The 25,668-nt window shown below is 39.1% G+C and overlaps 1 protein-coding gene and 1 pseudogene across 2 annotated transcripts in view; both read left to right on the top strand.

The window, feature by feature from the left end:
- NHSL1 (NHS like 1) overlaps nt 1–25,668 on the top strand; it is a 274,952-nt gene that overhangs the window by 37,313 nt on the left and 211,971 nt on the right. The gene's annotated exons all lie outside the window — the stretch shown is intronic.
- On the top strand, nt 5,152–6,229 carry LOC100996175 (mitochondrial carrier homolog 1-like; annotated as a pseudogene).

Here is a 25,668-nt window from a genome sequence, read left to right as displayed (position 1 = left end):
ACCGGTGCTTAAGCATTTTAGATCCACAGTTTGTGTCTTTGTCACATGGGTTTCTCCTCAGTCATGAGTTGCCTGCGGCATCTCCAGGACCCATTGAAGGCAGAAAGAAGAGGAAAGAGGGAGGGCTTTCTCTGACTGAGGTTTTTTGGGGGAGGTAAGCTCTTTCTGGTGACTTCTGCTTTCATCACATTGGAACTGTGTATGTCAACTTCCAGCTGCCTTGGTGGGGGTCTTTTGTTTTTATCAGGGCACACAGCTGCCCTAGAGAGTAATTGGTGTTGTATTAATACAAAAAGGGCAATGGGTACTGGATTGGCACAACAGTATATGCCATGTTATGCTTTTATTATTTTGTTGATTTTATTTGGATATAATCCTTTTGAAATAATTGCTCCCATCAAAGTGGTAGTATTTCATGTGGCTTTGCTGAAATTTTTTTTTAGTTTCAAAGTTATGAAAATAAACTTAATACTCATTGTATTAGCAAGTAAAGGACAATTGTAATTTTGTTTTCAACTATTGCTGTTGAATGTGATCCATTTTTCTCTGACTCATCTTGGTGTTGTAAACTAGTTAAAAGTCATGCCAAGTTAGGTGTCTATTTCACGGATTTTTAAAACATCATTCCACAGCGTCTTATGAAGCAGCTACTTTTCTTGGGAGAATGGACAGCAAGAGATCAGTGGATGGGAATGATAAGAAATATCCTCTGACCTCAAAGAGCTTCTAATCTGCTGGGTCAAGCGGGAGAGCGGTTGGTAACTATAGTGAAAGGAAGCATGAAACACAAGCTGGATATGGAGGTTAAAGGAAACATTTCTACAAGTCCTGCGGGAAGAGGGTGACAGTGAGGACATAAAACAGAGGTAGTGTTATTGTTTAATTTCCATATTTTTAATTGTATTTTTATGAAACTCAATTAGTATATTACAGACAGATCTTGTCACTTTAGTGAGGAAGGAAAAGGGACTTTATGAGTCAAGGATGTCATTAGAACATGTTAATTCCTCTTAGCTTCTTTCCCTCCTTGTTTTAGAGCTCTGCCAACTCCCAGTGCTTCAAATAGCCACCTTCAGTGGGTGAATATGTTATGGATTTTAGTTTCCCCAAATAAAATATTGTAACCTAATCAAATTATCCACCAGTATGGAAATAAATTCTTAAAAATCAAAGCTTATAGAGCAGACACTGTCAACCTCTTTTCACACATCCTCTGACTCATATCATTCATGTGCACACCCCTTAGAGCGTGGGTGGTTTCTTTTCACATAATTAGAATCATACTGTATGTATTGTTCTGCAACTGGCTTTTCCCCACCTCGTAACAGCTTTTAAAAATTCTTTTCTCCTCAGTATACGTGGAATAGTGTTTTTTTTGTTTTGTTTTGTTTTGTTTTTCAGTCAAGGCTGGTACCACCCTTACCTGGGGATTTAAAAAACAAAATATGTGGGAGCATTTTATGGAGGAATAGTTGGCCCAGAATACTAATAACATCTCATTGAGAAACAATGATATGTGTACTGAAAAGAAATTGAATTTGTCACATAAAAAAAAGAATGATATGGAAATACCTGCTGTTCTTAATATTTCTTTAAAAAAATTAAAATAATTTAAAAAATATGATTGTACCATAAGTATTTTCTTATCAATGGCCAGTGTCTTTACACATCTATTGGTTTGCATGTACAAGAACATAGCACAAACTAGAAGAATTGCTGGGTCAAAGGATATGCATGTTCAAAATTTAATGATGCTCTCAAATCACTCTCCAAAAAGGCTGTACAAAATTGCAGTCCTAATAACAGCATACACATTTTCCCACATCCTTTTCAACACTTGATAGTATCAGTTAATTTTTTTTGCAAGCATATTAAGAAAAAATAAAGTCTTGTTTAAATTTCCATTTTCCTGTCCAAAAAAAGTCTGCAACAGAGTACTTTCAGTTTAATGATAAATGACTAATTTACTCTTAGATATGCAGTTAGTGCTCGTCTGCTCTGGATTCTCTGCTGCCTATTTCATGTTTCAAAAACAGACTCATTTACAAATCAGTCACCTCTTTGGAGTGTCTTTTTAGTCCCATCTGCACAGGGTGTCACACTGATCCTCATTGGCAGGAGTAAATTTTATGAAGAACTATGAATTGGTATTTGCATAGAGGGAGCTGTATTTTCCAAACTGTGGTTGCTACTGCATCACTGGGTTGGTGAAATCAAATTAGGGACAATGAGCAATGTAAACAAAGAAATAGAATATAAAATATTGGAGCGTATCATACAGTAAGGGTAAGACATGTTTCGTGAAACATTTCATATGTATTTGTGTTTTGAATATGGGTTTCTATGTACATATATATGCATATATCATATGTATACTGCGTGGTGATGTGAAATATCTCTGAGCTATGGAATGCTGGTATGGAGAATCTCAGCTTTAAACATTTATTCAAGGCACAGTTTATTTCTGCCCTGCCTGAGGCAACAGTTTCATACTTGATTGTGGCATTTCACAAAATAAGTTGCCAATCATAACAATACTTTGTGAAAGGTTAAAGACTAAGGCTTTTTTTTTTGAGACAGAGTCTTGCTCTGTTGCCAGGCTGGAGTGCGGTGGTGCGATCTTGGCATCTCAGCTCACTGCAATCTCCGCCTCCTGGGTTCAAGTGATTCTCCTGCCTCAGCCTCCCGCATATCTGGGATTACAGGCACATGCCACTATGCCTGGCTAGTTTTTGTATTTTTAGTAGAGACGGGGTTTCACCTTGTTGGCCAGGATGGTCTTGATCCCTTGAACTCGTGATCCACCCTCCTCGGCCTCCCAAAGTGCTGAGATTACAGGCTTGAGCCACCGTGCCTGGCCAAGACTAAGGCTTTTTAAGAGGAACTTAAATGCTTAGAAATACATGTCACCTAGTTAGACCTGGAAATATAATAGATGTGGAAAGTCAAATTGTCTTGAGTGCAGAATGAAGAAATGAAGTTTTACACCCTACTAAATTTAATTTCACTGAGCAATTTAATTTTTCCTTGCTCCAGTGCAGTTACTGAACTTGACTCTGTGGTAGCTGTTTAGCTCTGCAGGCAAGAGAATGCAGAGGAAATCCTTGAATTTCAACAGCCTCTCCCTGTGAGTGGGCACAAGTGCAACTGATTATCCAAAAGTAGTTGCTTAAACTAATTTAGACTATTTAGCTAACCTCAATCCCAGTGCCGATCTTATGTTGCTTAGAAAATTACCTGTTGGTGATTATAATAAATGGAGGTAATTAAAATTTTAAAAAGTGATGGAACATTCTGCATGTGGGTGTATTTAATTATCTGGCAGGTGTTCATATTTCTACAGTGTGAAACTTGTGCATAAACAATGGCCTTTCTGTTAGAAATTCTGTTCACACTTTTGTGTTTCTCCCCTTTTAGAGGTAGGTATTTTCAGTTGCTTGGAGAATAACAGTGATGATCTAACTAATTTGTTTTGCACTGTGTGTTTCCTAAGTGGTTATATATTTTTTTGCTTGTTTTACTTCAACTGATTCTAACTTTTCTTACTTGAATTACTCTTATTCAGTAATTGCATCTTCATAAAAAATGATATGAATGGAAACATGATTTTCTAGATTTTAAAGTAATTTTAGAAAAATTGGGCTTTTAAAGTTCTGTGATATAGCCATACCTTAATTTTTTTTTTTTTTTTTTTGAGATAGAGTTTCACTCTTGTTGCCCAGGCTGGAGTGTAATGGCGCGATCTCGGCTCACCGCAACCTCTGCCTCCGGGTTCAAGTGATTCTCCTGCTTCAACCTCCCGAGTAGCTAGGATTACAGGCATGAGCCACCACGCCTGGCTAATTTTGTATTTTTAGTAGAGTTGGGGTTTCTCCATGTTGGTCAGGCTGGTCTTGAACTCCTGACCTCAGGTGATCTGCCCACCTTAGCCTCCCACAGTGCTGGGATTACAGGCATGAACCACTGCACCTGGCCAGCCATACCTTAATTTAAATTTTATAAGGTATTACTGATACATTTTAGCAAAGGTAAACACAAAATAATAAATATTATTTCATCTAGCAAAGAAGATGAAGTGAAAGTTCTTTAAGGACTATCAACCAGAACATAAAATTATTGAATACTAATGTTCTGATACAGTTTCATGGTCTATATTGTTAATAAGAAATAGAAGCAGTATTAACATTGAGTATACTTATTGTGTTACTTTAAATTTAGGTAAAATTATTTAACCCCAAAAAAGTGTGAAATAATTTCATACATATTCAGTCTAATCATATCTTTGTGATGGTATTTTCTATTGATCTCATTTGTGTTTGGTCAGTGGTAGCAAGGTATCTGATACCTATTGTGATTTCCAGTGGGCACCTCCTGTCAATGTAACTTTGCTCATGTAAGCGCCTTGAGCTCTTTGCTGGTGGTGAGTGTGATGACTGACATTTCTGTCCTGTAGCTTCTGGAATGTTGTTAGACAGGAGATCCTTCACATGAGTATATGGATAGTATATATGCTCTGGATCCATGTTATTACCCTTATTCCCTTCCTCTTGGAAAACGTTCCTTTCCGTTCACCTTCCGTCTAAAGAAGCTGCTGCTACATCTGGAAAGAGGAGACAAGGTTAGGGTTAGGTGATTTCTGAGTGAGCATTGAAGTTTCATTGTTTCTACAACTATTCTATTTTGTTAACGTGTGTCATAACTTAAAATGATGTAAATGCTAATTAAACCAATTGGCTTGATGAAAGAAGCTTGCATATTACAAAAAGAAAGTCATATTAGTAGATGTTTAGAAATACAAAGGAAAACTCATACCACAGTTTGTGCTCCAAAATTTATTTTGTGAGTTTCTTTGAATAGAATTCTTTGTGTTCCTTAACGTTTTTGCTTTTCCTAAGATTTGACCTCTCCAAATTTAAATAATAAATGGAAAAAGCTTGTCAACATTTAGGTTAAACTGAAGAAATACCAATAAAGGTCAGTTGTAATACATATGCTTTTTTTCTTTGAAAAATATTAGATATTACATTAAGTTGGTTGGCATGTGTAGCTATTAAAGCTTAACAGATGAGTTTTATGGCATGTTATCAAAATACGAGGTAATTTAGAAGAACTTTGTTACAATGAGATCGAACTTGCTTTAATTAAGGAAGACCCAAACACAAAGCCTTACGTGCTGGGGAGGAAGGTCCTCTATCTGCCAAGCTTCTTCACCTACGCCAAATACATTGTGCAAGTGGATGGTAAGATAGGGCTGTCCCGAGGCCCGAGGCCCCGGCTGATGTCCAGCGCCCTCTTCACTGTGACCCGGGTAGCATGAAGAAGGCTTTCCCTCTAGATGAGATCTAGCAGGTTTCCAACAAGGGTGGTATGAAGACTTCCCTGAAGAAAGTTGTGAAGGAGACCTCCTATGGGATAATGATGCAGTGCGTGTCCCGCATGTTGACCCACCCCCTGCATGTCATCTCAATGTGCTGGATGGTCCAGTTTGTGGGATGGGAAGCCAAGGACAGTGGCGTGCTGAGCTCCATTGAGAAGCTTTTCAAAGAGGAAGGGCTGCTGGGATTTGTTGGATTAATCCCTCACCTCCTGGGTGATGTGGTTTTCTTGTGAGGCTGTAACCTACTGGCCTACTTCATCAGTGCCTACCTGGTGGATGACAGCCTCCACCAGGCCCTGGCCATCCGGAGCCACACCAAATGCTTGACAGGGATTGCAGTAAGCATGCTGACCTACCCCTTCCTGCTAGTCGGCGACCTCATGGCTGTGAACAACTGTGGGCTGCAGGCTGGGCTCCCCCGTTACTCCCCGGTGTTCAAATCCTGGATTCACTGCTGGAAGTGCCTGAGTATGTAGGGCCAGCTCTTCCAAGGCTCCAGCCTGCTTTTCCACTGGGTGTCATCAGGATCATCTTTCACCCTGGAGTAACCTGAATCATCTAAAAACCACAGTCTTAACCTGGCCCCCATGAGTGAGGCCTGACCATCTCGGGATACCTGCAAGATGACTCCAACCCAACAACAACCAGATGTGCTCCCGCCCAGCCGGGCTTCAGTTTCCATATTTGCCATGTGTCTATCCAGATGTGGAGTTGGGTGGAGGTGAGGCTGCACCCAGTGGATTGGGTCACCTTCCAGACCTGGGAAAGGTTGGGAGAAATGGGGAGTTGGCAGAATCCCCATACCTCCTGGATTTGTTGAGTCTGTCTTCTGCAGAGGGCCGGAGAATGGCTCGTGGGGGCCCAGGTTGGATGGGGAAAGGATAATGGGGTCAGAACCCACCCCATCTACCCCTCCAGTCAGCCCAGAGCCCATCCTGCAGCTCAGCTGGGAGCATCATTCTCCTTCTTTGTAAATAGGGCGTGATCCCCTGGCACACGGCCACCATCATGTCTAGGCCTATGCTGGTAGGCAAATGCTAGGCTCTGCCTGCGTTTTTCTCAACACTACTCTTTTTATATGAGGGCAGCACCTTCCTCTGAATGGGAAATCATGTGACTACTCAGAATGTGTCCTCCTCATCTAATGCTCATCTGTTTAATGGCGATGCCTCACATATAGGATCTGGTTACCTGTGCAGTTGTGAATACCCAGAGGTTGGGCAGATCAGCGTCTCTAGTCCTATCCAGTTCATAGTAAGATTTGACCCCATCTCCTGCAAATAAATGTATTGATGGTGGAAAAAAGAAAAAAAAAAATAGAATTCCCTGGTTTTTTTTTTTGGATGGCTTTATAGAAGGAAATAAGGATATATATTATATATAGGTCCAATTTAAGGAAGATCCATAGAGTATCAAGTTTCAGAATGGCTTCATTGACTTGAGGAAGTAAAGCTATTAAATACAAAGGGTATACAGAATGAGAGTATTCTCTGCCTTTCCTAGTGAGAGACGACTGACTAGATGAAGTGTATAGAGCCGACACCCTCCCAGGCTAGTGGACTGTGAGAGGTTCTGGATGAAAGGTTAAAAGATTGCTTGTTCTTGTCTTTCCACTGATTCTGCTGGTTAGCCTGACACCCTAATGGTGGATGAAGTGTAGTGTATACACTTTCCTGTAATCAACCTGGTGCATCATTTCCCTTGTTCAGCTTCTTGAAGATTATGTGTTGCATAATAACTAAGCCTCTATATACACCTCCTTCTTAATTTTACCAATAAACAAGTTACATTAAAAAGGTATATGAAGGACTACATTTTTATACTAATGCTGTTCAGATATGCTATTTTATAGTTGACTATATTCATTCCTCACTGCCAATCTACTTCTCATCTATTGCCTTGCTTTCAAATATTTTCCCAGAAATTAAAAAAAAAATTCTTGCCTCTTCTATGCTCTTAGCCCCCAGGAATACAGTATAAGTTCTGAAGATGGAATATAAATTGCTCTTATGATCTGTTACAGTGAGGGCTCCAAGAAAACGACTGCTTTCAGTATTTACACCATTGGGTAGGCCCTTCCTTCTGTGTGTGGCATAAGTCTGAGACTTTAACTGATAAAATCAGCAGAATCGATACTGTGCAAGTTCCAGGCCTAAGCTTTGAGAAGTCCCAGCAATTATATCTAAGAAGTCCAGTTATTTTAGTGGGAGGTCACATGAATGGAGAGAGGCCCTAGGACTACATGCTGGGAGAGAGGGAGGCTTGGCCATCCAAGTATCCTACCTGGTCTCGGTCAGCTAAATGCAGCCTTATATGATGGCTGGGGAGGTGAGCAGAAGAACTGTTCAGCTAAGCCTTGCCTAGATTGCAGAATCTTGAGCAAAACAATCCATTGTTTTTTTTTTTTTTCAGTGTCCGTAAAGTTTTATTAAAACATAGCCATGATCATTCATTTATGATTGTCTATAGCTGTTTTCATTTTTTTAAGCCATTAAGTTTTAGAGTGGTTAGTTATGCAGCAGTAGATAAGTGAAAACACTCCTACATTGATGTTTATTGATAGATGCATTTTAATAACTGCTTAGCAACTGTGTGTGTGTGTACGGTCTGGAAAAGTAAAATATATATTTTGCTAATCAGCTATAAAAATAGGTTCATCAGTGTATTATGTGCTATTTACTAATATAGTTACACCAAGAGGGAAGGAAACAATGAAATTGAAGAGATTTGAATGTCATGCAGCGCTGTTATAATTAAATGCAAGCTTCCATACCGTAACTCATTAAAAGTAGTGGTGACTTTGAAAAATTTGGCAACAATTTAAACTGCAAAGTTGAAAGAGAAATGTGTGTAAGAAAATTAGACACCGGTGCAGTGGCTCACGCCTTGTAATCCCAGCATTTTGGGAGGCCGAGGCAGGTGGATCACTTGAGTTCAGGAGTTTGAGACCAGCCTTGCCAACATGGTGAAACCCTGTCTCTAGTGAAAATACTAAAATTAGCCGGGCATGGCGTGCACCTGTAATCCCAGCTACTCGGGAGGCGGAGGCAGGAGAATCACTTGAACCCTGAGGTGGAGGTTGCAGTGAGGCGAGATTATGCCACTGCACTCCAGCCTGGGCACAGAGCGAGTCTCCATCTCAAAAAAAAAAAAAAAAAAAAGTGAGAAATATTTTTTGATGGGATCAATTTTTTAAGTTCTTTTTCCTCACAAAATTGTTTTCAATTGACATTTCAAGCAAAATGCCTCTGTAGGTTGACTGATTACAAATGTTTTCACTCAAGCACACCGGCTTCTAAATCTGTCTGTAAGCTGCTTTCTTAAAAAAGTGAATAAGCTTAGGAAATAATTATTCCTCAAAGTACACAAAACTCCCGAGCAAGCTTTTGTTTTGTAGACAGATCTGATTCATCAAGAAACATCAAGATAATTGTCACGATTTAAAATTTTGAACGGAACCCAGGAGTCTTGGCTTAAGTATAAAACTTTCTGTTGCTTTCTTGGCATGATGCCTCCAGTTGAATATTTTGTGCTGTACGTTGCTCCATTTTTTTGTTTTGTTTTGTATTTTCGCCCCCAGGACAGGAAACTACAGAACAAAATATATTCATTTTGGTAACCAATGCTGGTCCTTTGGTGATTCACTGTTTTTGGGAGGTTAGTATAGAAAGGAGAAGCTGAGAGTTGGATGTTGTGTCCTAGTGGATGCAAATGATGACCAAGATTTTACTCTCCATCCAGATGTTTGTAAAACTGGGAATCACAATTTTGACACATGAAGAACAACATTCACATTAAAGTACTCACGTCTCATAATTCATTTATTTCAGGCAGTAGTGTGTGCCATTTTTATTAAAATTCTTAATGGGCTCAAACAGTTCTTATTTGAATACACCAGTGTTTCCTCCTTGGGACTGTGTGATTGTGTAAAAGTAGAGAAATGTTTTCTTACCAGGTTGTAAGCTGCAGGAGAGCAGAGTCACGTTTCATTTGCTCGTGACTGTAAACCCAGAATGGAGGACAGACCCTCACATTTGTAAGTACACACTCAATTTTTTCTTGAATTAATGAATTTAGCTTTTTAATCAGTTTACCCCTCACCCCTTACCCTCAGGAGTTGCTGATTTAGGTAGAACTTCAACAATTCCAGATTGGCAGATTATATTGAGGGAGTTGTGTATTCCTACTTTTTCCTCCATGGATAGTCACTGATTTATTCTACCACATTTCCATGAAGTATTGATAAGAATTTTTTTTTTTTTCCTCGAGACAGTGTCTTGCTCTGCCGCTCGGGCTGGAGTGCGGTGGTGCAATCTGCAGGGGCTTATGCAACCTCTGCCTCCCAGGCTCATATGATCCTCCCACCTCAGCCTCCCAAGTGGCTGGTTGATAAGAATTTTTAATTCAAGTACCTGTATATGCTGAGTCTTTTCAATATATTATTTCTAATCCTTACAACAGGTTCTTTGGAGTTAGGGGTTAAAAATATTGGTGTATTTAATTTTCTTGTAATTCCGTATTGAAAACCTATAACAAGGGATTTATGTGGTATGTAACAAGGGATTTGTGTGGTATGTTGAGAATGTTAAGATGTTTCTGGAATTACTGAGTTGGAAGATGCTTGAGTAAGAAAGATGCATTGGAAAGGCTATTGTATTCCTATAATTAGATGACAAGAGGAAATTGTAGGTTCTTGAGAACTTGTACTAAGATTCTATGGTAACTGCTTGTATTTAAGTTTTTCTCCCACCTGAAAGAGTATAAAGAAATGTTGGCTCTAGGTTTATCTTTTTGCTGATTCTATCATACACTCATTCATTTAAAACATTTTTAACAGTATACATTGAGCACTTATTTTCTGCCAGACACCTTTTAAATTCTTCAGGTTCTTCAGTGAACAAAAAGACCAAAATTCCTGCTCTGGTGATGTTTGTGGAGGCAGAGAGAAAACACTACAGGCCAGGTGGGGTGGCTCACGCCTGTAATCCCAGCACTTTGGGAGGCTGAGGTGAGTAGATCACAAGGTCAGGAAATCAAGAGCATCGTGGCCAACATGGTGAAACCCCGTCTCTACTAAAAATACAAAAATTAGCTGGGCATGGCGGTGCACACCTGTAGTCCCAGCTACGCGGAAGGCTGAGGCAGGAGAATTGCTTGAACCTAGGAGGTGGGGGCTGCAATGAGCTGAGATCACGCTGCTGCACTCCAGCCTGGGCAACAGAGCAAGACTCTGTCTCAAAAAAAAAAAAAAAAGAAAAGAAAAACACTACAATAACAAAAAGTCAATATTATAGTACGTTATAAGGTGATTAGTGCTATAGAACAAATAAAACAGGCTAATGGACATCCAGGAGAGAGAGAGAGGCTTACAATTTTCAGTAGGCCGGGTAGGCCTCATTAAGGTGACTTTTGAGCAAAGATGGGAGAGGAGCCGGAGAACCTTTGTGGTTGAGGGAAAGGCCAGAGTGCTGAGTGCCCGGGGCCCTGTTGGAGGAATGCATTGACGTTTCAGTGTGGTCCACATTGCTGTCAGATCATGCTGGTGTTCGTGGACCTTATTGAAAATGATTATCATATATAACTCTATTATCCTGTCATCAAATCATACAATAACACTAAACAGAGACATCATTAGAACAGAACCACATAGTAAGATGTGACCTGGAAACATTTATTTTGCCTTTTATGGTTTTAAAGGTTTACACACGTCATGCTGTGCCTCAGTGACAGATGACTCTTGTTCCAGAATTCCTGGTCAGGCCCCAGAGGCCTTTTAGATGTTTAGGTTTCAAAATTATTGACTCTGTATTCAAGGTCAGAGACCATATAAATCAGCTGTAGGATAAAGGAGTTGAAGTATGTAAAATTCCTTAAATCTGTGCCTATACATAGTAAGTATTCTACCAATATTAATTGACTCTAGAACAAACATTTTAAGTTAGTAGATACATTTAAAATATGTACCCGTGTAAAAACACATAAACTAAGTTGAAACTTTTATTAAGAAATAATAATTTATCGTTTGTCTCCTTCATTTTGTTTCTTATCACCCTATTTCCTTATCTCATAGTCCCTGCTCCTTTTAAGTAAAAACCAGATTTTCAGATAATAACAGTATTAATAACACAGCAATGCCTGTGTCTCTTTTTTGAAAAGGTGGTTTTATTTGTATGTTTTATGTTTTTAAACTTTTCAATACAGATGACTTTTTCAACTATGTGATACTTCAGAAGAAATTGCTTTTTTTTGTTGTTGAGATGGAATCTCGCTCTGTTGCCCAGGCTAGAGTGCAGTGGCACAGTCTCGGCTCGCTGCAACCTCTGCCTCTCGAGTTCAAGTGATTCTCCTGCCTCAGCCTCCTGAGTAGTTGGGATTATAGGCATGCACCACCACGCTTGGCTAATTTTTGTATTTTTAGTAGACACCAGGTTTCACCATGTTGGTCAGACTGGTCTCGAACTCCTGACCTCGTGACCGACCTTCCTCAGCCTCCCAAAGTGCTGGGATTACAGGTGTGAGCCACCGCACCTGGCCAGAAATTGCTTCTTATTGAATATTATAATTTGAAAATAAGTGTTTTTGAGAATTGTTTTGCAGTCTTATTCAATGATTTCCTTTTTAAATGACTAATTATATAAATTTGAGAAGTAAGTTTTGTTTGTAATAAAAAGATACAATTCTCAAATAACCAAAACACTTTTCTGAATCCCAAGATAGAGGCACTTGAGCTGCTTAGCTTTTTTTTTTTTTTTTTTTTTAATCTTAGATGGAATCTTGCTCTGTTGCCCGGGCTGGAGTGCAGTGGCACAGTCTTGGCTCACAGCAGCCTCCGCCTCCTGGGTTCAAGCAATTCTCCTACCTCAGCCTCCTGGGTAGCTAGGATTACAGGCACCCGTCACCATGCGCAGCTAACTTTTGTATTTTTAGTAGAGATGGGTTTCACCATGTTGGCTAGGCTGGTCTCAAGCTCTTGACCTCAAGTGATCGACCTGCCTCAGCCTGCCTAAGTGCTGGGATTACAGGCATGAGCCACCAAGCTGCTTAACTTTTATTGAAAGTGTAAATCCTCCAATTCTGTTAAAATAGTACCTAATTATATCCTAATTTTGATGACTGAGATATATTTATTAAAAGCATACTATTTGTCAGAGGTTCTAAGTGCTAATTCAGGTATGTTTCCATCTTATGCAACACATATAGTATGGGATAAATATTGGCTCTGCTAGTTTTAAAGGTGTACCCTTCTTCAGGTTGATCATTTTTGTTAGACTGAGTTTAATAGTGGATACACATTATTATGTATTTGTCCAGACACATAAAATGTCAACACCAAGAGTGAACCCTAATGTGAACTATGGACTCTGGGTGATAATGACGGGTCAGTGTTGGTTCATCAGTTGTAACAAATGCACCACCCCATGGAGGATGTGGATAAAGGAGGAGGCTGTGCAGGTGTGGAAGTAGGGAGGTTGGGATCTGTATCTCCCTCAATTTTGCTGTGAACCTAAAACTGCTCTAAAAAAAATAAAGTCTTAGAAAAGGAACTAACGATACCTACAGAATTGTGAGGAGGAAAGATGATGTTGGCAGAAGGCCTAGCACAGTGTTTGACACATAGTAAGCCCTCAGTAAATAGTAGCTGCTGCTAAAAAATATCATCTCACTATCTATCGTATTGGCTTGATCTGTTTTCTTTAAAACATCTTTAAGATGTCTTCTACCTGCTGTTTTAAGCTCATGGTAGGGATAGGTAAGCTTAAAACACCAGCCTTTTGAAAATAACCACTTGTGTTTGATGAGGACGTTTATGAAGCAGATCCAATATTTAAAGGAATCTTAGAGTGAAATACTTTGGGAATGGTTACCCTTTAATTATGGTGTCTTTCTTTGAACTCTCAAGCTTCCTTTGTATGATTTTCTCCCCCCAGCGACCCACCGCCCTTATCTGCGTGTGCCTACATCACTGTCTGAACCTTCTTTTGGCTCTCCCTACTAATTACCACCTCCCTCTGCTGCTCGCCCTATTCACTGCTGTTCTAGTCTTTACATTGTTGACAGACCTGATTCTCTAAAACATCCTTCCATTCTTATTTTCTTAAAATTTACATTGGCTTAAAAAAAACTGAAACAAAAAAGCCAAGTCTGAACTCCTTTGCCTAAACTTCATGGTTCACTACAATCTGGAATAATCATATTTTTTTCTTTATTCAGTTTGACTTTCCATGATTTCTAAACCATTTAGTGGAGACACACATCAACCAACACTGTACATTTCACATGCGTTCCTTGAAGCTTTTTTGCCCATGTCATTCTTTCCTCTTAGATGGTTCTTCATCTTCTCTGCCTTAAGTCAACATTTTATAAGGCTGTATTCAAGTTCTATGTTCTCTTCAAAGTCTTTTCCTGACTCATCCAGGTTTTGGTATTTTTTTGCATGTGTGTATAAAATTGTAAATTAATTAGAGAATGTATACAGCCTGAAGTGCTCATTTTAATCTAACACTTGAGGAGAAATATAAATTAAAAATTTTAATTTTTAATTTTTGTGGGTAGAGAAATACAAATTCTTGTAGAATTAGGTATTCTATAACAGAGTCTGGCCAAGTATTGACAACTCAAAAATTTAAGTGATTTGATTCTCTAAACTCTTATTTTTAAAAATTGATTTTTTTGCATGAATTTGGGAACATAATATGGGTTATAAGAGAAAGTTTAATGAGATGTCACCTGAATTTTTAAAAAGAATTCATTTGTAATAAATGTAACATGATACCTTAAATTTTTTCTTTTTATAGTCTGAAATGATATGTTAGAGAACATGGAAATTTGTTACTTCAGAAAACTTTTTATGTGAGGGAAGCATTGAAATATTTATAGAAATCGAAGAAAATATAGGAGACAGGAGGTGGGGACTGAGAGTGAGGGAATATCTTTTTAGGCAGGAGTAGAAAGGGGCTTCATGTCTTCACAGGCCAGAGGAATTCAGCAAAGAATGAGGGACACTTGATCATTTAAGGGAGGAAGAAAGGTTGGGTGCAATACTCCTGGGAAGGTAGTGATGGGTTTGGATAGGGCATACTGAAAGCAGAGGAGTTCCCGACTGCCATGATTTTTTTTTTTTGTTTTTTTTTGAGACGGAGTCTCACTCTGTCACCCAGGCTGGAGTGCGGTGGCACGATCTCAGCTCACTGCAACCTCTGCCTCCCGGGTTCAAGCGATTCTCCTGCATCAGCCTCCTGAATATTTTTTCTTTATTCAGTTTGACTTTCCATGATTTCTAAACCATTTAGTGGAGACACACACCAACCAACACTGTACATTTCACACGCATTCCTTGAAGCTTTTTTGCCTGTGCCATTCTTTCCTCTTAGATGGTTCTTCATCTTCTCTGCCTTAAGTCAACATTTTATAAGGGTGTATTCACGTTCTGCGTTCTCTTCAAAGTCTTTTCCCGACTCATCCAGGTTTTGGTGTTTTCCTCTGTGTATAAAATTGTAAATTAGAGAATGTATACAGCACTAAGTGCTTGTTTTAGTAATCCCATTGAGCTGGGATCCCATTGAACTGGGATTACAGGCACATGCCACCACGCCTGGCTAATTTTTGTATTTTTAATAGAGATGGGGTTTCACCATGTTGGTCAGGCTGGTCTTGAACTCGTGATCTGCCTGCCTCAACTAAGGGGGGCAAGAATCTTCATCAGCTGAGATTGGCTTTGGGGTGGGAAGACTGTTTTGTTTCCCATTAGCTTTTAAATTCTGCTTTTGACCAAGTCTACAATATTTTGGAAACATTATTTTTCAGTTAGAAAACCATTGCCCATTGATGTCAGCAAAGCTGACAGTTTGTGTATGTTGAGAGAATTCAGTCTGGTAATGGATCAGCCCATGTGCTTGAATGGATTCAAGATTGAAGGTGGCCTCAGTTTTATCAACCAGTAAATACAGTTGACCCTTGAACAACTGGGGGTGGGGGTTTAGGGGAACCAACCTTGTACATTTGAAAATCTATGTGTAGCTTTGACTTTCTGAAAACTTAGCTACTAATGACCTTCTGTTGACCAGAAGCCTTACCAATTACATAGTCAATTGACACGGATTTGCATGTTACATGTATACTGTCTTCTTACAGTAAGGAAAGCTAGATAAAGGAAAATGTTATTAGGAAAATCATAAAGAAGAGAAAATATATTTACTATTCATTAGTGGAAGTGGATCATCATAAAGCTTTTCATCTTTATCATATTCTGAGGAGGATGAGGAGGAGGAGGGATTGGTCTTGCTGTCTTGGGTGGCAGAGGCCGAAGAAAATCTGCATGTATGTGGGCCCATGTACTTCAAACTTGTGTTTTTCAGGGGTCATTTGTATTTTTTAAATGTCTACTACATGCTAGGGATTTTGATAGGTGCTGTGAAAATGCGGAGAAGTACTAAGAAATTACAGAATAAGTTTGTTTGCCCTAGCCTAAAACTCAGAATAGTTAGGTTCCTTTCACTTTCCAGCTATACCACTTTGTAATGTAAGGGAAGTTTTGCCTTGGGATTTCCCTAACTGTGTAATAGAGGGTGCAGACTAGATGGGCACCAAGATGCTATAAGATGGAGAAAAACTAATCCATACTTGTTATAGACAATATTGACCTATAGATTATTCAGAAGGGGGACGTGCTACAGAAATGTGCAGCGCTTTACCAATTCGCATGTAACACAAAAAGTTCCAAGATAGGCTTGTTTGCAGCTCTCCATGAGATTATAGTCTGTGCAATACGATGATGAGAATTTTGAAATACTGATAGAACTTTATCAGGTATTTATGATAAAATACAGCATTGTGGAGAAAAAGCTGCATTTTGTAAAAAAAAAAAAAAAAGCTAAAATTTGGAAAATGGTTTGTAAGAATGAGAAGGTTATTTATATACATATACATGAACTTTTTTTTTTGAGACTGAGTCTCACTCTGTCGCTTGGCTAGAGGTGCGACCTTGGCTCACTGCAACCTCTGCCTCCCAGGTTCAAGTGATTCTTCAGCTTCAGCCTCTCAAGTAGCTGGGACTACAAGTGCGTGCCACCACGCCCAGCTAATTTTTTTTTTTTTTTTTTTGAGACGGAGTCTCACTCTGTTGCCCAGGCTGGAGTGCAGTGGCCCGATCTCGGCTTACTGCAAGCTCTGCCTCCCAGGTTCATGCCATTCTCCTGCCTCAGCCTCCTGAGTAGCTGGGCTACAGGCGCCCACCACCATGCCCAGCTATTTTTTTTCTTGTATTTTTAGTAGAAGACGGGGTTTCACCGTGTTAGCCAGGATGGTCTCGATCTCCTGACCTTGTGATCCACCTACCTCGGCCTCCCAAAGTGCTGGGATTACAGGCGTGAGCCACTGCGCCCAGCCATACATCAACTTAAAAAAAAAAAATCAATGAATAAAAGTTGTTATAGGGGAATTATTTATTTTGTGGCAAATGAAATATACTTTATACCAAATTCTCAAGTTTTTAGATAATGTGTTTTATCTTTAAGATATTTTCAGGGAATATCTATAATTGCTCCCAGGAGTAGATAGAGAAAAGAAGTAATTTGACAGTGCTTCCAGATGGCTCTTAAAAAAATAATAAATTCCTTCAAGTTCTTGATTCCTAATACTATGGATTTTGTTGTATCTCCAAACAAATCAAGTAATTCTGATGTAAGTATGAAGCTGCTGTAACCCAGATTTACCTTTATTAAAACAGATGGTACAAAAAAAGAAGAAAAGTATTTTACCATCCCCTTTGGGCACAAAGCTCAAACTTATTTATCCCCATCCAAAGGCAGTTTCTCTCTGGTTTGGCCTGACTTCTGGGAGCCCAGAACTCTTAAAAGATGTTTTCTTGAAAATAGTGAGCTCTTTTCTTGTCTGTCCTAGTATTCTTGGCCGAGTTTCCTGTATTCTGGCTGCTCCTACTCATTAATATGCAGCTTGATCCATAGTAGCTGGGAAGACAGCAGAGGGTTGGAAGTTAGTGCAATGAAAGCTCCTATGCGGGCTTTCTGAGGAAAGATGCAAATGTACCCAGGAATAGTGTACCCAAGTTTCATTTTCTCAGGTCAGTTGAATAATCGAAGCTTTCAACAGATTTAAATAGAAAGTTTCTTTTTTTCTTTTTCTTTTGATGTAGATTCAATTAGGACTTAACTTTCCTACCTCCTTGACAGTAAGTATACTTTTCTTGTTGACAATAAAATGATTAATTAAGTATTGCAGATATCTTTTTAATTTTTAATTTTTGTGGGTGCATAGTAAGTGTATATGTTTATGAGGTACATGAGATGTTTTGATACAGGCATGCTATGCATAATAATCACATCATAGAAAATGAGCTATCCATCCATTCCTCAAGCATTTATTCTTTGTGTTACAAACAGTCCAATTATACTCTTTTAGTTTAAAATGTACAATTATTGACTATAGTCACTCTGTTGTGCTGTCAAATACTATGTCTTATTCTTTCTATTTTTTTATACCTATTAACCATCACCCACCCACCCCACTGCCCTTCCCAGCTTCTGGTAACCATCCTACTCTTCTATCTTCGTGAGTTCAATTGTTTTAATTTTTAGATCCCATAAATAAGTGAGAACATGTTATGTTTGTCTTTCTGTGCCTGGCTTATTTCACTTAACATAGTGACCTCTAGTTCCATCCATGTTGTTGTAAATGACAGGATCTAATTCTTTTTAATGGCTGAATAGTACTCCATTGTGTATAAGTACTACATTTTAGAAATCCATTCATTTGTGGTTGCTTCCAAATCTTGGCTACTATGGACAGTGCTGCAACAAATATGGCAGATATCTCTTTGACAAACAGATTTTCCTTTATTTTGGGTATATACCTAGTAGTAGGATTGCTGGATAATATTGTAGTTCTATTTTTAGATTTTTGAGGAACCTCCAAACTGCTCTTCATAGTGGTTGTACTAATTTACATTCCTACTAACTGTACGAGGTTTCCCTTTTCTCCCCATCCTCTGCAGCATTTGTTATTGCCCGTCTTTTGGAAATAAGCCGTCTTAACTGGGGTGAGATGATATCTCATTGTAGTATTGATTGGTGTTTCTCTGATGATCAGTGATGTTGAGCACCTTTTCATATGCCTGTTAGCCATTTGCATGTCTTGTTTTGAGAAATCTCAATTTAAATCTTTTGCCCATTTTTTAATCGGATTAGATTTTTTGCTGATAGAGGTGCGTTCCTTACATATTCTGGTTATTAATCACTTGTCAGATTGATAGTTTGCAAATATTTTCTCCCATTCTGTGGGTTGTCACTTCACTTTGTTGATTGTATCATTTACTGTGCAGAAGCTTTTTAACTTGATGTGATCCAATGTGTTCACTTTTGCTTTGGTTGCCTATGATTGTGGGGTATGGCTCGAGAAATTTTTGCTCAGACCAGTGTTCTGGAAGGTTTTCCCAATGTTTTCTTGTAGTAGTTTCATAGTTTGAGGTCTAAGATTGAAGTCTTTAATCTTTGATTTGATTTTTGTATGTGGTGAGAGATACGGGATCTAGTTTTATTATTCTGCCTATGGATATCCAGTTTTCCCAGTGCCATTTATTGAAGAGACTGTCCTTTCCCTAACATATTTTTGGCACTTTTGTAAAAAATGAATTAACGGTAGATGTGTGGATTTGTTTCTGGTTTCTCTATTCTGTTCCATTGGTCTATTCTTATGCCACTACTGTGCTGTTTTGATTACTCTGTAGTATCATTTGAAGTCAGGAAATGCGTTTCCTCTAGTTTTGCTCTATTTGCTTAGGATAGATTTTGCTATTCTGGGTCTTTCATGGTTCCATATAAATTTTAGGACTGTTTCTTCTATCTCTGTGAAGGATGTCATTCATATTTTGATAGGGATTGCATTGAATCTGTACATTGCTTTGGATAGTGTGAACATTTTAACAATGTTGATTTTTTCCAATCCATGAACGTGGAATATTTTTCCATTTTTTTGGTGTCCTCTTCAATTTCTTTCATCAGTATTTTATTGTTTTCATTATAGAGATCTTCAACTTCTTTGGTTAATTCTTATGTATTTGATTTTCAGTGTGGCTATTGTGAATGGGATTACTTTTAAAATTTCTTTTTCAGATTGTTCACTGTTGGCATATAGAAATGCTACTGATTTTTTTATGTTGATTTTGTGTCCTGCAACTTTACTGAATTTGCATACCAGTTCCAATAGTTTTTTGATGGTCTTCAGTTTTTTCTGAATATAAGATTCTATAATCTGCAAACAAGGAGAATTTCACTTCTTCCTTTCCAGTTTGGATGCCCTTTCTTTCTTTCTCTTGTCTGATTTCTCTAGCTAGGACTTCCAGTACTATGTTGAACAACAGTGGTGAAAGTGGGTATCCTTGTCATGTTGCAGATCTTAGAGGAAAGCCTTTCACTTTTTCCCTGTTCATTATATTAGCTATGGGTCTGTTGTATGTGGCATTTATTATGTTGAGGTATGTTCCTTTTATAATGAGTTTTTTTGAAGATGTTTATCATGAAGGGATGTTGAATTTTGTCAAATACTTTTTCAGCATCAATTGAAATGACCATATGTTTTTTTTCCTTCATTCTGTTGATGTATTATTATTTTTTTTTTTTTGGAGACAGAGTCTCACTATGTCGCCCAGGCTGGAGTATAGTGGCACTATCTCAGCTCACTGCAACCTTCGCCTCCTGGGTTCAAGTGATTCTCCTGCCTCAGCCTCCTGAGTAGCTGGAATTACAGGCCTGCACCACCACACCTGGATAATTTTTTTTTTTTTTTTTTTAGTAGAGACGGCATTTCACTATTTGATCAGGCTAGTCTCGAGCTCCTGATCTCAAGTGATCTGCTCACCTCAGCCTCCCAAAGTGCTGGGATTACTGGCATGAGCCACTGTGCCTGGCCTGTAATGTATTGTTGAGGTCAGTTTGCTAGTATTTTATTTAGCATTTTTGCATCAATATTCTTCAGAGGTATTGTTCTGTAGTTTTTTGTTTGTATGTTTTTGTTTTTGTTTTGATGTGTCTGTGTTTTTGGTATCAGCATAATACTGGCTTCGTAGAATGAGTTTGGAACTATCCCTCATTCTCTATTTTTCAGAATAGTTTGAGTAGGATTGGTATTAATATTAGTTCTTCTTTAAATGTTTGGTAGAATTCAGCAGTTAAACCATTGGGTCTTGGGCTTTTGTTTACTGGGAAAGTTGTTTGATCTCATTACTTCTATTGGTCTGTTCAGGTTTTGGATTTCTTCATGGTTCAATCTTGGTATTGTATATTTCTTGGAATTTGTCCATTTCTAGATTTTCCAATTTATTGGCATATAATTGCTCATAGTAGCCACTAATGATCCTTTGAATTTCTGCAGTACCAGTTGTAATGTCTCATTTTTCATATCTGATTTTATTCATTTGGATCTTTTCTTTTCTTAGTCTGGCTAAAGGTTTGCCAATTTTGTTTCACTTTTCAAAAAAACCAACGTTTTGTTTCATGTTTTCATGATTCCAAAAATACAACATTTTGTATTCTTGATTTCAATTTTATTTCTGCTCTGATCTTTTATTATTTCTTTTCTTCTAGGAATTTTGGGTTTGGTTTGCTCTTGCTTTTCCAATTAAGATGTATTGTTAGGTTGTTTATTTGAAGTTTTTTTTTTTTTTAATGTAGGTACTTGAGGTAGCTATAAACTTTCCTCTTAGCACTGCTTTTGTTGTATCCCATAGGTTTTGGTGTGTTGTATTTCCATTACCATTTAAGAAATCCTTCAATTTCATTCTTAATTGCTTCATTGACCCACTGGCCATTCAGAAGCATGTTGTTTAATTTGCATGTGTTTATATAGTTTCCAAAATTCCTCTTCTTACTGATCTGTAGTTTTTACTGTGGTCAGAGATGTTTGATATTACTTTTTTTTTTTTTGAATGTTTTAGGACTTGTTCTGTGACCTAACATATGGTCTATCCTTGAGTATGATCCATGCGATAAGGAAAAGAATGTGTATTCTGCAGCCATTGGATGAAATGTTCTGTAAATATCTCTTAGGTCTATTTGGTCTATAGTGCAGATTAAGTCCAGTGTTTCTTTTTCTGTGTGGACGAACTGTCTAATGCTGAAAGTGGGGTGTTGAAGTCTCCAGCTATTATTGTATTAGGATCTCTCCCTTTTTAGCTCAAATAATATTTACATATCTGGGTGCTTCAGTGCTGGGTGCGTATATGTTTAAAATTGTTATATCCTCTTGCTGAATTGACACCTTTATCATTATATGGTGACCTTCTTTGTCTCTTATAGTTTTTGTCTTGAAATCTGTTTTGTCTGATGTAAGTATAGCTACTCCTGCTCTTTTTGTTTGTTTTTATTGGCATGGAATATCTTTTTCTATCCATTTATTTTTGGTCTATGTGTGTCTTTGTAGGTGAATTGTGTTTCTTGGAGGCAACAGATTATTGAGTCTTGTTTTTTATCTATTCAACTGCTCTCTGTCTTTTGATTGGAGAGTTTAGTCCATTTTACCTTCAAAGTTATTGATAAATAAGGACTTACTCTTGCCATTTTGTTGTTTTCTGGTTGTTTTATGGTCTTCTCCTTCTTTCTTTCCTTCCTGTCTTCCTTTCAGTGAAGGTGATTTTCTCTGGTGATACGATTAGTTTCTTGCTTTTTATTTTTTGTGTATCTTTTATGTTTTTTGGTTTGAGTTTACCATAAAGCATGCAAATATTATAACCCATTATTTTGAGCGGATAACTTAACACTTTGCATAAACAAGCAAAAATGAAACTAATAAAAACTCTATGTCTTAACTTTATCCCCCTGCTTTTTAACTATTTGTTGTTTCTATTTATATCTTATTGTACTTTGTGTCTTGAATAGTTGTAGTTATTTTTTGTTTGGCTCATTGTTTAGTTTTGCTACTTAGAATAAGAGTAGTTTACACACCACAGTTACAGTGTCAGAATATTCTGTGTTTTTCTGTGTGCTTACTATTAACAGTGAGTTTTGTACCTTTAGGTGATTTCTTATTGCTCATTAACTTCCTTTTCCTTCTGATTGAAGTTTTCCCTTTAGCATTTCTTGTAGAATAGTTCTGGTATTGAAATCCGTCAGCTTTTGTCTGGGGACGACAAATTTCTTTCTCCTTTATGTTTGAAGAATATTTCACCAGGTATACTATTCTAGGGTAAAAGTTTTTTTTCCTTCAGCACTTTAAGTATGTCATGCCACTCTCTCCTGGTCTGCAAGGTTTCCACTGAAAAGTCCACTGCCAGATGTATTGGAGCTCCATTGTATGCTGTTTCTTTTTCCTTGCTGCTTTTAGGATCTTTTCTTTATCCTTTGGGAGTTTATTAACTGCCTTGAGGTGGTCTTTTTGGGTTAAACCCACTTGATGTTCTATATAACCTTCTTGTACTTGGCTAGTGATATCTTCATCTAGGTTTGGGAAATTCTGTTATTATCCATTTGAATAAATTTTCTGCCCCTGTCTCTTTCTCTACCTCCTCTTTAAGGCCAATAAGTCTTACATTTGTCTCTTTGAGGCTATTTTTTGTAAATCTTGTAGGCATGCTTCATTGTTTTTTATTCTTTTGTCTCCTCTGTGTATTTTCAAATAGCCTGTCTTCAAACTAATTCCTTTTTCTGCTTGATCAGTTCTGCTATTAAAAGACTCTGATGCATTCTTCAGTAGGCTACTTGCATTTTTTTATCTCCAGAATTTCTGCTTGATTATTTTTAATTATTTCAATCTCTTTGTTAAATTTGATAGAATTCTGTTTCCTTTTCTGTGTTATCTTGAATTTGAGGTTTCTTAAAAAAGCCATTTTGAATTTTCTGTCTGAAAGGTCACATATCTCTTTCTCCAGGATTGGTCTCTGGTGCTTTATTTAGTATATTTGGTGAGGACATGTTTTCCTGGAATGTCTTGATATTTAAAGATGTTTGTCTGTGTCTGGGTATTGAAGAGTTAGATATTTATTGTAGTCTTTGCAGTCTGGGCTTGATGTACCAATGCTTCTTGGGAAGGCTTTCCAGATGTTCAAAAGGACTTGGGTGTTGTGCTGTAAGCTGTGAGTGCTTTAGAGGGGCATACCAAGCCCAGTAATACTGTGGTTCTTTCAGACTCGTAGAGGTAACACCTTGATGATTTTGGACAAGATCTGGAAGAATTCTTTGCATTACCAGGCAGAAACTCTTGCTCTCTTCCCTTTCTCCCAAAAAAGGTTCCTCTTTCTGTTCTGAGCCACCTGGTTGGGGGTGGAGTGACACAGCACCCCTTTGGTTACCATCTACTAGGACCGCGCTGGGTCCGAACTGAAGTCAGCCTAGCAGTGGGTCTCACCCAAGGCCTGCTGTAACTACTCTCTGGCTACCACCTATGTTCACTCAAGGCCTTGGGGTTCTACAATCAGTAGGTGGCAACGTGGACCAGGCCTGTGTCCTTGCCTTCAGGGTGGCAAGTTTCCCCAGGCTCTGGATGGGTCCAGGTGCTGTCTGGGAGTCAGGGACTGGAGTCAAAAACCTTACAAGTCTACCTGGTGTTCTAATGTACTGTGGCTCAACTGGCACTCAAACCACAAGACGCAGTCCTTCCCACTTTTCCCTCCCCTTTCCCAAGGCAGAGGAGCTTCCTCCCATGGGCATTGCCACCACAGGCCCACGGACAGTACTGCCAGACTACTGCCAATGTTCTCTTAAGACCCAAGGGCTCTTCAGTGAGCTAGTGATGAATGCTGCTTGGCCTAGGACTTGCCATTCAGGGCAGTGGGTTTCTCTCTGGCCCAAGGCAGGTCCAGAGATGCCGTCCAAGAGCCAAGTTCTAGAATCGGGGACCCCCAGAGCCCACTTGGTGCTCTACCTCCCTGTGGCTGAGATGGCACCTGAGATGCAAGTCTAAGCCCTCTTTACTTTTCCCTCTGCTTTTCTCAAGCAGAAGGAGCCTTGCCCCTTAGCCACCACAGCTGAGAATGTGCTAGGTCATACATAACTGAAACCTACGAGCGTCAGAGGCTCACCAAGGCCCTTGAGGCAGTACCTAGGTACAGCTGCTGGTTGTTTAGGGCCCAAGGGCTCTTCAGTTAGCAGGTGATGAATTCTGCCAGGAGTAGGTCCTTCCTTTCAAGGCAACAAGTTTCCTTCTGGCCCAGGGTGTGTCTAGAAATGTTGTCTTGGAGCTAGGGCCTGGGAAGGGGGCCTCATGGCTTTGACCGTTGCCCTATTCTGCTGTGGCTGACCTGGTATTCAAGATGCAAGACAATGTCCTCCTCACCGTTCTCTCTCCTCACCTCAAATGGAAGGAAGGGATCTCTTTTGGAGCCATGAGCTGTGCAGCCTGGCGTTAGGGGAAGGGTAATGCCAGCACTCTTAGCTTCCCCAATTGGTGTCCCAGTAGATCACATGCCCTGCCTAGTCCTCTGGCTCTGGGCCTAGTCCAGCACAACTTGCCTAGAAGTTGTAGTCTTTGTGGCCTAGTCTGCCTTAACGTTTATGGTGAGCCCCAGAGCACTTTAGCTCGTGGTGGTGAGGCTTGCAGTAACTCAAGATCTGACCGCTGGAATCGGTGATTCCCCTCTGTCTAGAGTTGGTTTAAACGCTCCCTGCGTGGGCGGGCGTCAGCTGAGTTTGGTCCGGTTTTTCTTTCTGCTATTGCAGAGCAGCACTGAGTTCAGTGCCTCACAATTGCTGACTCTCCCTCTCCCCAGAGCACAGGAACACTGTCCATACCACGCTGCCACTGGGGGATGGTGGAGGGACGGCATCTGTGATTCAAGACTTTTTCCTACCTCCTCAGTGTCTCTTTCTGCTGATATGAAGTTAAAACCAGGTACTGTGGGTGCTCACCCAATTTTTGGTTCTTATGAAGTTGCTTGTTTTGTATAGATAGTTGTTAAATTGGTGTTTTTGCAGGACGATGGGTGGAGCCTTCTATTCCACCATCTTGCCTTGCCCCTCTTCCCATTGCAAATTTCTTAGCTCAGGCATATTTACAGAGTGACAAATACTAAGCTGTTTTAGGAATTGCTGTCAGCAATTTAGCTAAAATGAAATTGATTATAAAAATGGAAACTTAAGGCTGGGTGCGTTACTCACGCCTGTAATCCCAGCATTTTGGGAGGCCAACACGGGCCGATCACCTGAGGTTGGGAGTTCGAGACCAGCTTGACCAACATGGAGAAACCCCATCTCTACAAAAAATACAAAGTTAGCCAGGCATGGTGGTGCACGCCTGTAATCCCAGCTACTCGGGAGGCTGAGGCAGGAGAATCACATGAATCAGGGAGG

The sequence above is a fragment of the Pan paniscus genome, chromosome 5, assembly GCF_029289425.2.
Source record: "Pan paniscus chromosome 5, NHGRI_mPanPan1-v2.0_pri, whole genome shotgun sequence".
NCBI classification, from domain to species: Eukaryota; Metazoa; Chordata; class Mammalia; order Primates; family Hominidae; genus Pan; species Pan paniscus.
This window is presented reverse-complemented; position numbering and strand designations above follow the sequence as displayed.